This window comes from Triturus cristatus, chromosome 3_2 (assembly GCF_964204655.1).
Source record: "Triturus cristatus chromosome 3_2, aTriCri1.1, whole genome shotgun sequence".
In the NCBI taxonomy this organism is placed as follows: domain Eukaryota; kingdom Metazoa; phylum Chordata; class Amphibia; order Caudata; family Salamandridae; genus Triturus; species Triturus cristatus.
Genome location: NC_140584.1, coordinates 77,685,382 through 77,700,515, shown reverse-complemented (window position 1 = coordinate 77,700,515; position 15,134 = coordinate 77,685,382). Strand labels below are relative to the sequence as shown.

At 44.5% G+C, this 15,134-nt stretch overlaps 2 protein-coding genes across 5 annotated transcripts in view; both read right to left on the bottom strand.

The window, feature by feature from the left end:
• The window catches only part of LOC146856833 (uncharacterized), a 162,351-nt gene that overhangs the window by 101,092 nt on the left and 46,125 nt on the right, over positions 1-15,134 (bottom strand). For 2 of the 4 annotated variants that reach the window (XR_014979818.1, XM_085647267.1), the window contains one exon: positions 8,629-8,705. The exons of the other annotated variants lie outside the window; for them this stretch is intronic. The gene's annotated coding sequence lies outside the window, so the exon portion shown is untranslated. The remainder of the gene's footprint in view (positions 1-8,628; positions 8,706-15,134) is intronic. 4 annotated transcript variants of the gene reach the window in all.
• The window catches only part of LOC146856834 (uncharacterized), a 207,217-nt gene that overhangs the window by 178,265 nt on the left and 13,818 nt on the right, over positions 1-15,134 (bottom strand). The window lies entirely within an intron of this gene.

The window sequence follows — 15,134 nt, the reverse complement described above, 5'->3', positions numbered from 1 at the left end:
ATCCCAAGACAGCCATGGGCAACAGGTTTATCCTGGTCTTGGTGGACCATGCTACCCGGTACTCAGAAGCCATCCCTCTCAGGACAGTGACGGCCACCGTGGTGGGACGTGCACTGATGGGGATTTTTTCTCATGCAGGATTCCCCAGAGAGGTGGTGTTAGACCGTGGCACCAACTTCAAATCTAATTGTATGTAACACCGCACTCCTGCCACAGGGACTTCCTATAAGTTTACCACTCCTTACCACCCCCAAGGTAATGGGCTGGTTGAGAGATTAAACAGGACCCTTAAAGGCATGGTTATGGGCCTTGAGGAACCTATGAGGCGTAAGTGGGACATTCTCTTGCCATGCCTTCTTTTTGCGTACTGTGAGGTGCCACAGAAGTCCTTAGGGTTCAGCCCCTTTGAACTGCTGTATGGTCACCCGGTAAGTGGACCTTTGAGTCTGGTCAAGGAAGGCTGGGAGCAATCTCCCAGGAAACCTCCCAGGATGTATACACTTACATGCTGGCCTTCAGGAACCAGACTTGGCGATTCAGACAGCTCACTCAGGTGAATCTGGAGGCCAGCCAGGAAGAGATGAAGCTGTGGTACGATCAGAATGCTACTCTGAGTGAGCTTCAGTCTGGTCAGAAAGTTTGGGTCAAGGCCCCTGTAGAGCCCTGTGCAATCCAGGACAGGTGGACCGGACCATTTGAGGTGGTGGAGCGCAAGAGTGATGTCACCTACCTGGTGAACTTGCGGTCTCCTAGGAAACCTTTGCGGGTCCTGCATGTTAACCGCCTGAAGCCCCACTTAGAAAGATCCGAAGTGGGCAAGCTCCTAGCGACAGATTATGGAATGGAGGAGCAGACTGAGCCTCTTCCTGACCTCCTGTCTGCAACAGAGCAAGAAAGGTCAGTGGATGGTGTCAGCCTCTCTGCCACACTGACCCCTCAACAGCAGCAAGATTGTCACCAACTGTTGGGACAATTCTCTGATTTATTCTCCCTGGTTCCTGATGTCACTGAGTGGTGCATCCATGAAGTGGACACTGGGGACAGTCCTCCTGTGAAGCACAAGGCTTACAGAGTGACTGACAGGGTCAGATCAAGTAGGAGGTTTCCAAGATGTTTGCCTTAGGAGTTATTGAGTCCTCTAACAGCCCATGGGCCAGCCCAGTGGTCTTGGTCCCAAAAGCTGCTGCGCCTTGTACCACACCCGAACTCCGGTTCTGTGTGGACTATCGAGGGCTCAATTCAGGCACCAGGACTGATGCGCACCCCATCCCCAGAGCTGATGAGATCATTGATCGGTTAGGGGCTACACAATACCTCAGTACGTTTTATTTGACGTCTGGGTACTGGCAGATCGCCTTGACTGATGGGGCCAAAGAGAGGTCAGCATTCTCCACACCAGATGGGCACTACCAATTCCGGGTTATGCCCTTTGGGATGAAGAATGCCCCTGACACATTTCAGAGGTTGGTCAACCAGGTGCTGGCTGGACTGGAGGATTTCATTGCCGCCTACCTGGATGACATTGCACTGTTCAGCACCAGTTGGGGAGAACACCTGCGCCACCTCTAGGAAGTGTTGATGGCACTGCAAAAGGCAGGCCTCACGGTCAAGGTGAGTAAGTGCCAGATCGGGCAGGGTTCCGTGGTGTACTTGGGGCACTAGGTGGGGTGCGGCCAGTTGGCGCCCCTACAACCCAAAATTGATACCATCCTGGCATGGGAACCCCCCAAAACCCAGACAAAGGTGAGAGCCTTTTTAGGACTCACAGGGTGCTACAGGAGGTTAGTCAAGGGGTATGGCAACATTGTAGCACCCTTGACTGAGCTGACTTTCAGGAAGCAGCCCAAGAAAGTGAACTGGACTGACACCTGTCAGAAAGCTTATGACACCCTGAAGACTGCCATGTATGTGCACAACACCCGTGCTTCAGGTGCCCTACTTCTCAAAGGAATTCATTGTCCAAATAGATGCTTCAGAGCATGGTGTGGGGGCTATTCTTTCACTGATCAGTGAGGAGGGTCTAGACCAACCTGTAGCCTTCATCAGTAGGAGGTTACTTCCACGGGAACAGAGGCGGAGTGCAATTGAGAGTGAGGCATTTGCTGTGGTCTGGGCACTGAAGAAGTTGAGACCATACCTGTTTGGGACTCACTTCAGGGTTCAGACAGACCACAGGCCCCTCAGATGGTTGATGCAGATGAGGGGTGAGAACCCAAAGTTGTTGAGGTGGTCCATTTCCCTACAGGAGATGGACTTCACGGTGGAAAACAGCCCTGGTACAGAACACGCCAATGCTGATGGTCTGTCCAGATTTGTCTGCCTTAGTGAAGAGAACTCCCAAGGGGAAGGGTAGTTCTTCCCACATTTCAGCTGGAGGGGACACATGTTAAACCTGGTACCATTGGCGTGGGTCTCCCTTCCATTTTTTGCTGTTGTCTCCTCTGTTTTTGATATGTTTTTGCTGGTTAGACACTTTGGCACTGTGCCACTGCTATTCAGTGCCACAGTGCAAGTGCTTCCTATGTTAAATTGATGTAATGGATTAGTGACTCCATGATTGGCTTATTTGATTTACTTGTCAGATCCTAGTATAGTGCACCATGTGTGCCCAGGGCCTGTAGATCAAGTGCTGCTAGTGGGCTTGCAGCACTGATTGTGCCGCCCACAGAAGCAGCTTGTAAAGTGTGTCTCAGACCTGCCATTGCAGAGCCTGTGTGCAGTCTAGTACTGCCATGTTGACTTGGTAAGTGCACCCACTTAACAGTCCCTAAACCTTCACTTTTCTACATGTTAGCCACCCCTAAGGTAGGCCCTAGGACAGGAAGCATTGTATGTGAAAGGTAGGACATGCCCTGATGTGTGTGACATGTCCTGATAGTGAATTACGGCCACTTTCGTTTTCACTATCTCAAGGCTACCTGCCCCTATAGGCCAGAATGGGCAGTTTGATTATAACATCTTATAATCCTAACTGACCAAGGGAACATGGTAGAAAAACTAATTTAGTATGCCTGAACTCAGAATGATAAAATACATCTTTTAGTAAAGTTGGTTTTAACATTCTGTGTTTGAAAATACCACTTTTAGAAAGTAGGTATTTTTTTGCCTAACCATCCAAGCCTGTCTCTGCTAGGTTGTGTATCCCATGTCTGGTTTGTGAGTGACAGGGGCTGAGGGGGCTCCAGGAGACAGGGTGAGTCAGCACAAGGCTGAATAGACCTATCTGCATTGGGAGTGGTGGGAGGAGTAGCACCTGGGCCTGAATAGGGCTGTGCCTGCCTTCCACAATGCTGGCTCTACCTCCTGTGGTGTGTCTGATGACCCTGACCCACACTGAAAAAGGAAGAAGTTGTGCACTGGCAGAATGCACCCAGAACTGGTTAGGAATAGGTACAGGACCCTCTGCCTTCAGAGGACAAAGGATTTACTGATATAAATTTTGTGCCCCCCCCCCCCAGGACTTGAGATCACTTCTGGAAAAACAAGACAAACCTTTGCCAAGGAGAAGAACCAAGGAAGCTGCAGGAGTTTGGACTGCCCCTCTGCCAGTGTGCTGTTTTGCTGGGTTGGCCTGCAGTGGTTTCTTTATTGCCAAGGAAAGGAGAAGGTACTTTTAAGAAACATCTTGCAGAATATTTCTCCAAGGGCTTGAATTCGAGCTTGCCTCCTGCCTGAAGTCTCAGGGATACAAGACTTCACCCCTTCTGCTTGCCTGCATCTGGAACTTGCTGTTCTAGTTGCTACAGAAGGAAATTGCAACACCGACGAGCGATGCCGTACTCTGCATCACAACCGGGAGCGCTGCTTCGACTTAATTCGTAGACCCGATGCCGGCTGCTGTGCCGCTTCGACTCCGAAGCCGACATCATCGCAGGGCCGATCCTCGATGTGGATGGTCAAGAATCCATCAACATCGTGACATCGTACGGAACCGTGGTTTCGGCGCCATCGTGATGTCACCTCCTCTCCGGTAAGGAACCGATGCCTCCCCTGCTTTGCGCAAGCATCGAGGACCCGACGCATCGCCCCCCGAAGCAAGGAACCGATGCCGCACAGCGCCAACGACGTCGCATCCCGCGGACGCCGTGAGCGGTCTTTGTTTTCGCTTTTACAAGGTACTGTTCTTTGCGGGACTGTCTTGACTCCAGGACCGATGCTGCGCACCTCGCGGTCGGCGCCGTACTTTAAGATTTCTTTGACCTCAACGTCGGGATATCTCCCGTTGCGGTTATCTGTTGCTAAAGACTGCTTTTTTAAGTGAATAACCTATTTTTGAGCTTTTTCTACCATCCTGAAGTATTAGTTTAGATTACAGTATTGTGGATTCTTTTCGTTTTGGTCTTGTGTTAAGTCTATATAAAGAATACTTATTTTTATAAAACCTGTGAGGTGTCCATCTGTAGTGTTTTCACTGTATTACTGTATGTGTTCACAAATGCTTTACACACTGCCTCAGAGATAAGCCTGTCTGCTCGTGTCAAGCTACCAAGGGGGTGAGCAGGGGTTATCCAGGAGTGTAATCCCCTTTCCCTGACTAGAAGCAAGAGTCCCTATTTGGTCAAAGGTACCTACCTCTGCCAACTAGAGACCCCCAGTTCTAATAGCATGCCTTTATCGTGGCAGCCAATTAGGATGCACTGAGGGAAATTAGCCAATGCCTATGCTATCTGGATAGTTTTTCGAGAAAGTCTAGAATGTTGACTACCATAGCTATTGTGTCCTACGGTATCTGGAAGGAATAATTCAGTGGAACTTGGAGAGTGCATAAACAAGTCAGCCATTACAGTGACATTAGTGCAGCTTCCATTTGGATACCTTTAGAACTAGATTTCTTGGACTGTAGGCATCCTGTGTTATTATTTTGGAATGTTGTTTTAGCCTGTTATTTATGGAGTTGTTGTTTTAGTTTATTGATTGTGCAGTTGTTATTTCAATCTGTTGTTCTACCTTGTTATTTGGGCTTATTTTTTCTATGTTTACAGGTCGACTTGTCAGCAACAATTACGTTTCAGCCTTTGCAATTCTTATCTGACTGTGGGAATCTTTTTCGCCCTGGAACAAATGGAGGAAATGTCTTGACTCTTACTTAATTGCTATAGGGGGGAGAGAAATTCTTGGCGGCCAGGAAGTAGGATATTTTGTTGCACAACCTTGGCATCGAGAGTCGTAATATATACGAGAATCTTTGATGAGATCACGCTTAAACGTGAGAAGGACCAAGCTAGAGATGTTTTTGAGATGCCGCTTATGATGTTGAAGCAACATTTTGGCCCACGCATTAATGTCGTCATGGAGCGGCATACGTTTTTTTTCTCTAGAGTGCAAGCAAAAACTGAAAAGTTGGAAAAACTACATGGCCTTATTGAAGAGTTTGGTATGCACTTGCAATTCTAGTGACCTATTGGATTCAATTATAAGAGACCAACTGGTGTGTTGTACCAATAATCACTTCCCACCACTGTGGAGAGAGTTACAAGCAGCAATGTGGGGAAAGAGATAAATGAGGACAGTAAAAAAACACTTTAAAATCTGGTTCGGGCAAGGGGTTGGTCCAGGAAAAAGAAACCAAATCTGAATGCTTAAACATACCCAAGAAACATTCGACTTATTCATGGACTCTAGGTTAGATTTTTTGTTTATCACGGAGTCATGGCTTGAGGACTGGTGTAACCCTGACATTTTAAATGCACTTCCACAGGCATACGCCATGTCTAGACAAGATAGAATAGTAGCCTGTGGGGAGGCCTAGCTATAATCTTCAGAGATACATTCCAATGTCATACCTTTGATCTAGGTCTCTTTAAAGGAGCAGAAATCCTAGGGAATTAAGTTAAACCCTTCCGTGTCCTTTGCTGGTGCCCTTATCTACCGGCCCCCTAGCTCATGTTCTACTTTTCTGACCTCTCTCTTGGAGAAGCGATTGCTCCTGTTGTATCGCATTTTGTTAATTTCACTATGCTGGTAGATTTTAATCTCCATTTGGAATGTAGTAAAGACTCAGATATAGTCAACTTCTTAGACACTTTAAGTTCCCTGGGGCTCGCTCAATTGGTTATTTCACCTACACACACCTCTGGACATATCCTTGACAAGGTTTGTACAAATTACACTAGCCTAATAACCAAACCCCACCATCAGGCAGGCCTGGTCCGACTACATGTTCATACTGCTTAAAATTCATCCTGAGTTAGGCAACCCTCGCTGCTCCACACCAGGGAGAAGTCCCCAACCCTATCGATAAGGGGCAAATAAGTAAGAGACCCGACTCTCACCAGGATACTTTCTACATCCACCCCCACTTTGTCAGGCAATGTGGAAAATATGTTTCAGTTTTTACAAACTGGACCAGCCATTGTTTTAATAAAGTTGCTCCGGTAAAACCTTTCCAGAACAAATCAAATCCTCAGCCGTCAGCCCCATGGTATTCACAGACCACAGCAGAATAGCAACTTAGATGCAAACAGCATGAACACAGATGGCGAAGAGCCAATAATGCTGAAGATCTAGTTCAAAATAGAAAGGCCCTGAAAATATATCATGGCCAAATCACGATGGCAAAAAAGATCTATTTTACTGCCCTGATAGATAAAGCTCAACTCAATCAAAAATGATTTTTAAAATCACTCAATAGTTCCTACAGCCAACAGTCATTACTAGGGATATCCCACCCTCTCAGTCCCTATGCAATAAAGTTTCTACATTTTCTGAGGAGAAAATACATACCATTAAGCAGGAGTTTAGTACTTCCCCCCCTCTGGTTGATGCCTTGATAGGAACTACTACCCTGACAGGTCCATTATTGACAACTTTGCAGTCTATTTCTCTTTTTCAGTCTTGACAGGCTATTTTAACCTGCAAATTAGGATCTCCACATGATCCTTGCACTCCCATGTACTTCATACCATTGTAGATTGTGTAAATCCAGTAATTAATGAAATTATGAATGCTTCACTGGCAACAGCTGTAGTCTCACCTGATTGGAAACTAGCAGTAGTTAAACCACTACAGAAAAAGCAGCTAGACGATCCCACTGTCCTTTCAAACTTTCGCTTAATCTCACTACAACCGATTTTAAGTAAAATCACAGAAAAGCTGGTCAATGACCAACTAACAGTATTTCTAGAGGAGACAAATATTCTCAACCCACGGCAGTCCAGTTTCAGTCCAAGACACTCTACAGAGTCAGTCCTGTTGGAAGTTGCAGACACGCTGTAATTAACAATAGATGTAGGAATCAGCTGCATTTGATACCATCTCCCATGACATCTTGCTGCAAAGACTCAAGGACCGTGGGATTTCCCAACGATCATTGGCTTGGGTGAAATCATTCCTCTCTGACCGCAGACAGACGATGATGCTAAAAAACTTTTTTTCCTCAGAACAATGTCACCTTAGCGGTACCCCAGAGGTTTGAACTCAGCCCTGCACTATTTAACATCTATATAGCCCCTGTGATCTAGTTGATCACCTCCTTTGGTATTCAATCCACATCATACGCTGACGACACTCAATTAATTTTGTCATTGGATAAAGGTTCTATTGGTTCTGAGACAAATTATAAAAACTGCTTCACTGAAGTATTTGATGGATCCACACCAAACATCTCAAGTGCAACACACATAAAACAGAGATTATGCACCTCGGGAAGTCCAACCCCTTTGACTACTATGGTGGCCTAATGCTACTCCCCAACCACCTCCCTCAGTGGAGGTTGTAAAGAACCTTGGTGTAAAATGTGATGCCCCCTTGTCATTCAGTCCACAAGCCATAAAAGTAGCTTGAACTTGCTTCAATCTTATAAAAGCACTTTTTTATTTTATTTTTAGTATCTCCCATTATCGGCTAGAAAACCAGTTTCTTTTGCCTTGATAACTTCCAAAGCTAGACTTTTGTAATAGCTTGTACACAGGCTCTTCAAAACTAACCCTGCAGAAAGTCTTACTTACTACCGCTTAGTAACAGGATGCTCCCTTGTGAGGTGCAGTGCACAATCTAATTTCCACATACACTCATGAATTTAAGTGCGGTGGCTCTAACTATCTTTCCAATAGCCCCAATTCCTTTGAGAGCAATGCGACCTGTCAGAATTGTGGTAAAAAGGGGCATCATGTATGCAAAAACAGCAATTTACAGGAGGTGTTTGAAGCACATGAGGGGGATCAAAAAGTTATTTTGCAAGTGTCTCTTCCTGCACAAAGTGTCAATATTGTGGATAGGGATATTGAAAAGGGAATGTCGGAAGGGTCTTTTTCTGCACAAAGTGTTCATATTGTAGATGGAGATGTTGATAGGGGGCAACTTAGAATGCCAGAGTCTGTGATGACTATTATCAAGTGCAGCTGCATGAGAACTCCAGACCGTTGACATCTTTCATGACACCACTAGGGGCATTTACATTTAAGAGGCTGCCTTTTGGGCTAACCCTGGCCCCGGCATGTTTTCGGCATCTAACGAAGATCGTACTTAAGGGATTGACTCTGTGTTGTTTTTCCAGGATGATATCTTTGTATATGGGAAGGACACACAGAATCATGATCAGGTTTTGAGGCAGGTGTTAACAAGACTCAGAGACAGCAGTCTCACTCTCAAGGGGGAAAATGTAAATTTGGGGTTGGTTCTGTCTCTTACCTGGGACACACGATTTTCTGGGAAGGGGATAAGTCCCAAGTTGGAGTTAGTCAAATCGATTCTGGAAGCACCCGCACCTGTTAATAAGGATCAGATTAGATCATTCATGGGCCTCGCAGAATATTACGGAAAATTCATGTCAAACTTTGCTAGTGTGATACAACTTACTAGATTGCTTCTCAACAAGGGGGCTAGTTTTGCTTACACAGAAAATTGTGTGAAAGCATTTGTTGTAGTGAAAGATAGCATAGCTAAGATAGGTACTTTGGGACATTTCGACAGCTCCAAGAAAAAAACATATTACAACCGATGGGAGCATGAGAGGTTTGGGTGCCGTGTTGTCGCACATGATGGAGGGGAAGGAAAGGGTGGTTGCCTTTGCCTCTTGCTCACTCGTTAAGGGGTTTCGAGGAAAGGTATTCAGACATAGAGCTGGAGGCTTAGGCCTGTGTGTGGGCGGTGCACCATTTAAAATGTTTCCTGTGGAGTCTGACATTCTTTTAAAGAACTGACCATAAAATCTTTATTCAGTTATTTGGATGCAGAAATATCGACAATACCTCACCACGCATCAAGAGGTAGGTGAAAGGTCTAACTTAGTACAACTACCGGGCGGAGTATTTGTCAGGTGCTAGGAAGGTGCCTGCGGATTGTTTGTCAGGTTACCAATGGAAAGAACAGTTGGGCAAGATGGAGTAGACAAGCAAATAATGGGGTTCAAGGAGACAGCCGTAAATAAGTCTGAATTGGAGTTGAAGATAGAAAACAATCAAGTGATAAAACAGGTCATGCATTTCATGTTTGTGGGATGGCCTGATCTAAGGAGCAACCATGAGGAAGTCAAACCCTTTCGGGAGATTAGAGATGAATTGTATATCCTGAATGGAGAATTATATCGTGGAGAATGTATGCTTTCACCGGTGGGTCTGAGGGGTAAAATGATCAATATCACACATGAGGTACATCTTGGCAGGAACCTGATCAAGTCTTGAGGCAGGGAACATTACTGGTGGGCTGGTGTGGACAGGCAAGTTGAAGGGGTGGTTAAAGATTGCTTACCATGTGCTGGGATTGATCAAACTAGGTCTGTCAGGACAGCTCCTTTGTCTCCTGTTGAGCTCCTGTCAGAAAACGTTAGGGTTGGACATAGTAGGCCCTTTTGAGTTACTACTTGAGTTTTTATCTAGGTGTGATCCTAACAACCCCCCCCTGATCTTTGATCATGACGAGATAAAAGTAGTCCTTATGCAGTGCTCTGGAAACAAAGCGCCCAGACCAGACTGTACCCCTATAGATTTCTTCCTTGATCAGCCGGACTTATGGGGTCCAGTGCTGACAAACGTCTTTAATGTCATAGCTAAGGTGGGTCCTCCATACTCATGGAAGAAATCTATTTTAGTTCCAATTAATTAGAAATCGGACAAAGCCGAGGCCAAAAATGACAGGCCAATCTCGCTGCTAGATAGCACAGCTAAATTAATGGGAAGGGTTTTACTAAACAGACTAGAGGAGTGGGCAGGCAGCAATAAAGTTTTAATCCCAGACCAATATGGTTTTAAAAAAGGTATGGGCTCTCAGGACCAATGCCTTAATTTAAGCCTATTAATCGCCAAGTACTCTCAAGTAAAATCTGAAAGATTGTACTTGGCGTTTATGGACTTGTCGGCAGCGTTTGACTGCGTGGCACATCAACATCTATGGAGGATAATGGAAGAAATAAGCATAGATGAGGCTATTATATCTTTTATCAGACAGCTCTACTCATCAGCCACGGCCTGCGTCAAATACGGGAGAGAGGGGGAGTGCACCAGGTTGTTTCCAATTAACAGGGGTGTCTGGCAGGGTTCTGTGCTTGTCCCATTTCTTTTTTCTATTTACACCAATGGGGTGCAAGCTCCGCTGCTGGACTCAATACCAGACGACCCCAAAGTTAATAATGTTTGCACTCCCAATTTACCTGCATGCCGATGACGCGGTGCTAATTGACCGCACAGGCCTCGCCCTTCGAAAGTTACTAGATACCTATGTATCCTATATGTCAAAACTGGGGCTAAAAACCAATGAGGGCAAGTCCTTTATTTTAATTACTGGCCGTGAAAATAGGAAGGTCCCAAACTTCCATATATCAGGACAGAAAATAGCCCATACTAATAACTTTTCCTACCTTGGTGTAACGTTTGATAGGCAATTATCATGGTCAAATATGCTTGCTACTAGAGGATAATCACTTGAGAGAAGCATTATTGCCCTACACTCATTTATTAAAAAATTGGGAGTAAAACCCAATGACATGGCAAAAAAGGTTTATGCAGCAAAATCAGTCTCGATAGCAACCTACGGGGCAGGCATTTGGGGCAACATTAACCCCTCCGCCCTACAAGTTATAGAGGACACATTTTGAAAAAAACTAGTGGGCCTCCCCGTAAGCTGCTCCAGTCTTATTGTTCATGCAAAATTGGATGTCCCTTATGTGACTGACACAATTGCTTTGGCTCCGATAATGTTGTGGCACTCCATATGGAGAAGGGAATCTATCCATATCACACAAAAGTTAATTGAAGACTGCCTATCAATGGAAAATGCCCACAGGATCCCGTGGATTTTCTATATTAGATCTACTTTTTCATCTTTAGGATTAGAACGTCTATTCTCTGTCCCTAGCGACTGTGTGAATTTTCCAAAAAGAGATAAAATCCTGTTTCCTCAAATTAAGGGCTGAAGCAAGACTGAAAGCAAACAGTACAAAAGTATCGATCAAAGCATATTTAGAAAGCCCAATGGTACAGGAAGGGCCAACATCTTATATTTTTACTGTGACACATTCACGTCACAGATTTTTTCTAATTAGATTTCTTTTGAATTTTATTCCATGCATGTTGGCCCATCCAGCTGGAATTTACTCCATAAATGAATTGCCATTCTGTCCTTGCGATGGTATTTCTGCACAATCAAATCTTCATGTTTTCTTTTTTTTGCAAATTTTATGCAGAACCACATAAAAGATTTATTTTGCCCCTGATGCGTAAATATGATTTTAAACAATGTAGTGTCGCAATGTATTTTCTGCAATCTTTGCCTAATCCTATGGTCTGTTTTTCTGTGGCGTCCTTTTTAATCCAATCACGAAGAATTAGGAAATTGCACTATACATGAGAATGAATTCTAAACTGTTCCCATCAGCTGGCTTTTACTAACTGCTCCCTAATGGTGTTTGTTATGATGTTTTTATCTTTTTTATCTCTTTATTCATACATGTATTATGTATAGATGTTTTTTACTGTACTTTTATGATCTTATATTGTAAGCATCGAATAAAGTAAATTGACTGACTGACTTACTACTCACTTAAGAGAGGTCTGTTTTGGTCCTAGCTGACTATACCTCAAAATGAGTTACAGCAAGCTGTGTAAGCTCTATAACGAATAGTCATGTAATTCACTTTTTGCGTGACTTGTTCGCATGTGAGGGTGTACCCAAGACTATCATAACCAATAATGGTGTAGTAGGGAAAGTGTCGGATAGCGGAGGGGTACAAATTAGTATTCCCACTCCAGTGAGTGCAAGAGTAGGGAAAGTGTTGGATAGCAGAGGTCTAAAAATAACTATTCCCACTGCAGTGAGTGCAACAGTAGGAAAAATGTGTTGGATAGCGGAGGGGTAAAAATTATTATTACCACTCCAGTGAGCGCAACAGTAGGGAAAGTGTTGGATAGCAGAGGAGTAAAAATTACTATTCCCACTCCAGTGAGTGCAACATAGGGAAAGTTTTGGATAGTGGCAGGATAAAATTTACGATTTCCCACTCCAATCAGTGCAACAGTAGGGAACGTGTTGGATAGCAGAGGGGTAACAATTACTATTCCCACACCAGTCAGTGCAACAGTAGGGAAATTGTTGGATAGCGAAGGGGTGAAAATTACTATTCTCACTCCAATAATTGTAACAGTAGGAACAGTGTTGGATAGTGGAGGGGTAAAAATTACTATTCCCACTCCAGTGAGTGCAACAGTAGGGAAAGTTTTGGATTGCGGAGGAGTAACAATTAATATTCTAACTCCAGTCAGTTCAAAATTAAAAACAAAGAAAATAGTAACAACAAAAATATTTAAAAAACAAAATGAATAACAAATATATATAAATATGAATATTAAAAACCAAATATATTTAATATTAAAACAATTAAAAAACATAATGTTAAATACATGACAAATACCTACAAATATCATATTAAATAAAATAAAAAACTATTTTCAAACAAATAAATATTTTTAATAAGAAATTATTCAGAAACAAAATATTAATTATTACATGGATTTACTTTTACTATTTCCTACCCTACAACACTACACAATTCACAGCCCACATCTACATTTAAAAATAAATTACTTTCTTAATTAACATAATTATTTACCAATTAAAGAAATATTATTAATTAAAAAAATGAATTAAAACTCATAAACTATTTATTTCCCACACTTTACCCCTATAATCTTCACTACCCACAGCTAAAAGTAAACTGTAAAAAATTCATTACATAATTAAAACTTATTCTCAATTGAAAAACTAATAGTATTTAACAGCCTATTATGAAGTCATTAAAATTCATTTACTCCCCACACTGTACCCCTATAAAAGTAAACCCCCCTCACAAAAATATATACAAATACCCTAATTAAATATCAATAATTTATTCATATTAATGATCAACTTGTTAATTAATTGAACATAAATTACTTTCCACCCTTATAAACACCACAACCCACACCTAAAACTAATTACATATTTTCCATATTTAATTTCAATTAAATAATATTAACAATTATTAATTAAACAAATTACTTCCCACCCTTCACCCCTATAAACCCCACAACCCACACCTAAAATTAATTACACAATTTCCATAATTAATTTTCAATCAATTAATAAATATAAGAAGCCCTTAGAACTTTCAGTGAGGTAGTCACGGGGGTGGCTGCGTACCACGCCACGTAGCCGTACGTGATCTCCGCCCACCGCCAATGGCGGTCTGCTCTGTTCTCTCTGTATGCCAGTGAGGAGACGCAGAGACGCTGGTTCATTACCGACGGCTGCATTTCTCGTGCCCCCGGGAGGCGGAATCTTTTTTTTTTTTTTTTTGAAACCGTTTATTACATGTTAAAAAAGGTTACAGGTATGGGCCTACAACCATCCGGCCGGCCGCTAGAGTGGCAGAAGCATATGATCTACCTACAGTAAAAGTCTCTTGGCGGTGCAGATCGGTAAATCAGGAGATATCAATGGCGCAGGCCACATAGCTCCAAGCCCACAATACGGTTTCCTTTTTTCAAAACAGAACAACACAAAAAACCACACCCGCAAGGCAACCCGCAATCCAAAGTGACGGCACGTGCTCCTTAAGTGGGGGATCCCAACCAGCAGCCAAACTCTGAAGAGGGGAATGGGAATAGATCAAGGACAGGGGAACCACATGCCCGCGGCTAGGGGAGGGAGTCGGCTAGGGGGACGGAGCTGGTGAGGCGGCCGGTAGCAGTGGCGGCTCACAAATACCCCCGCGATAGGCGTTCCAGGGGCCCCAGATTTTCACCCACGCCCCAGGCTTACCCCTCGCCACATACACTACCTTTTCACGAAACATACACCAATCCATATGTTCTTTCCAGGCCAACACCGTCGGGGGCCTCTGGGATCCCCACAATTGAGCAATGTCACGCTTAGCTATCATGTATCCCAGAGTCACCCACCGCTTCTGCGGGACCGAATAGTCATTTGGTTCCCACACATTCAGCAAGCATCTCCTCGCTTCAGGCAACCGCGCGACACGCGTAACCACACGCAGGACCTCATGCACACCATGCCAGAATCGCTCCACCTTTGGGCACTCCCACAGAATATGCATGAAAGTTGCCAAAGCACCACAGCCACGCTTACACAATCCGTCACCAGCAAAGCCCATACGTAGAAGCCTTGGCCCCGTCACGTAAACCCGGTGGAGGATCTTAAGCTGGACGAAGCGAAGGCGAGCCGGGATGGCCACCTCCTTCGGAGAGGCCACCGCGGAGATCCAGTCCTCGTCGTCCAGTTCCAACCCGTCGGCAACCCAGGCCTCGCGGAGACTAGTCAGCAGGCACGATCTGTCATTGATCAGCTTTTTATATATGAGGGAGATCGTGCTGTCTGGGACATGGCCATCCAGCACTCGGTCCTCCAGGGGGGAGGACTCCGGAATGGACGCGACATCCGGAAAGACGGAGCCCAGCGCATGGCGGACTTGTAAGTACCGAAAGTACTCACTGCCTTGCAGCTGAAACTCCGTCTGCAGCGTCTCAAAAGTTTTGAATCCCCCCCTCGTCCAGAGATCTCCCACTGTGCTGATTCCGATCGTGTCCCACTTCTCGAAGCCCTTCGATGTCCACAGGGAGCCCAACCTCTCAGACGCATATAGCGGTGTCGCCCGGGTCAAACGGTCCCTCCACCCCATCGCTGCATTAGCCGCGTGCCAGACACAC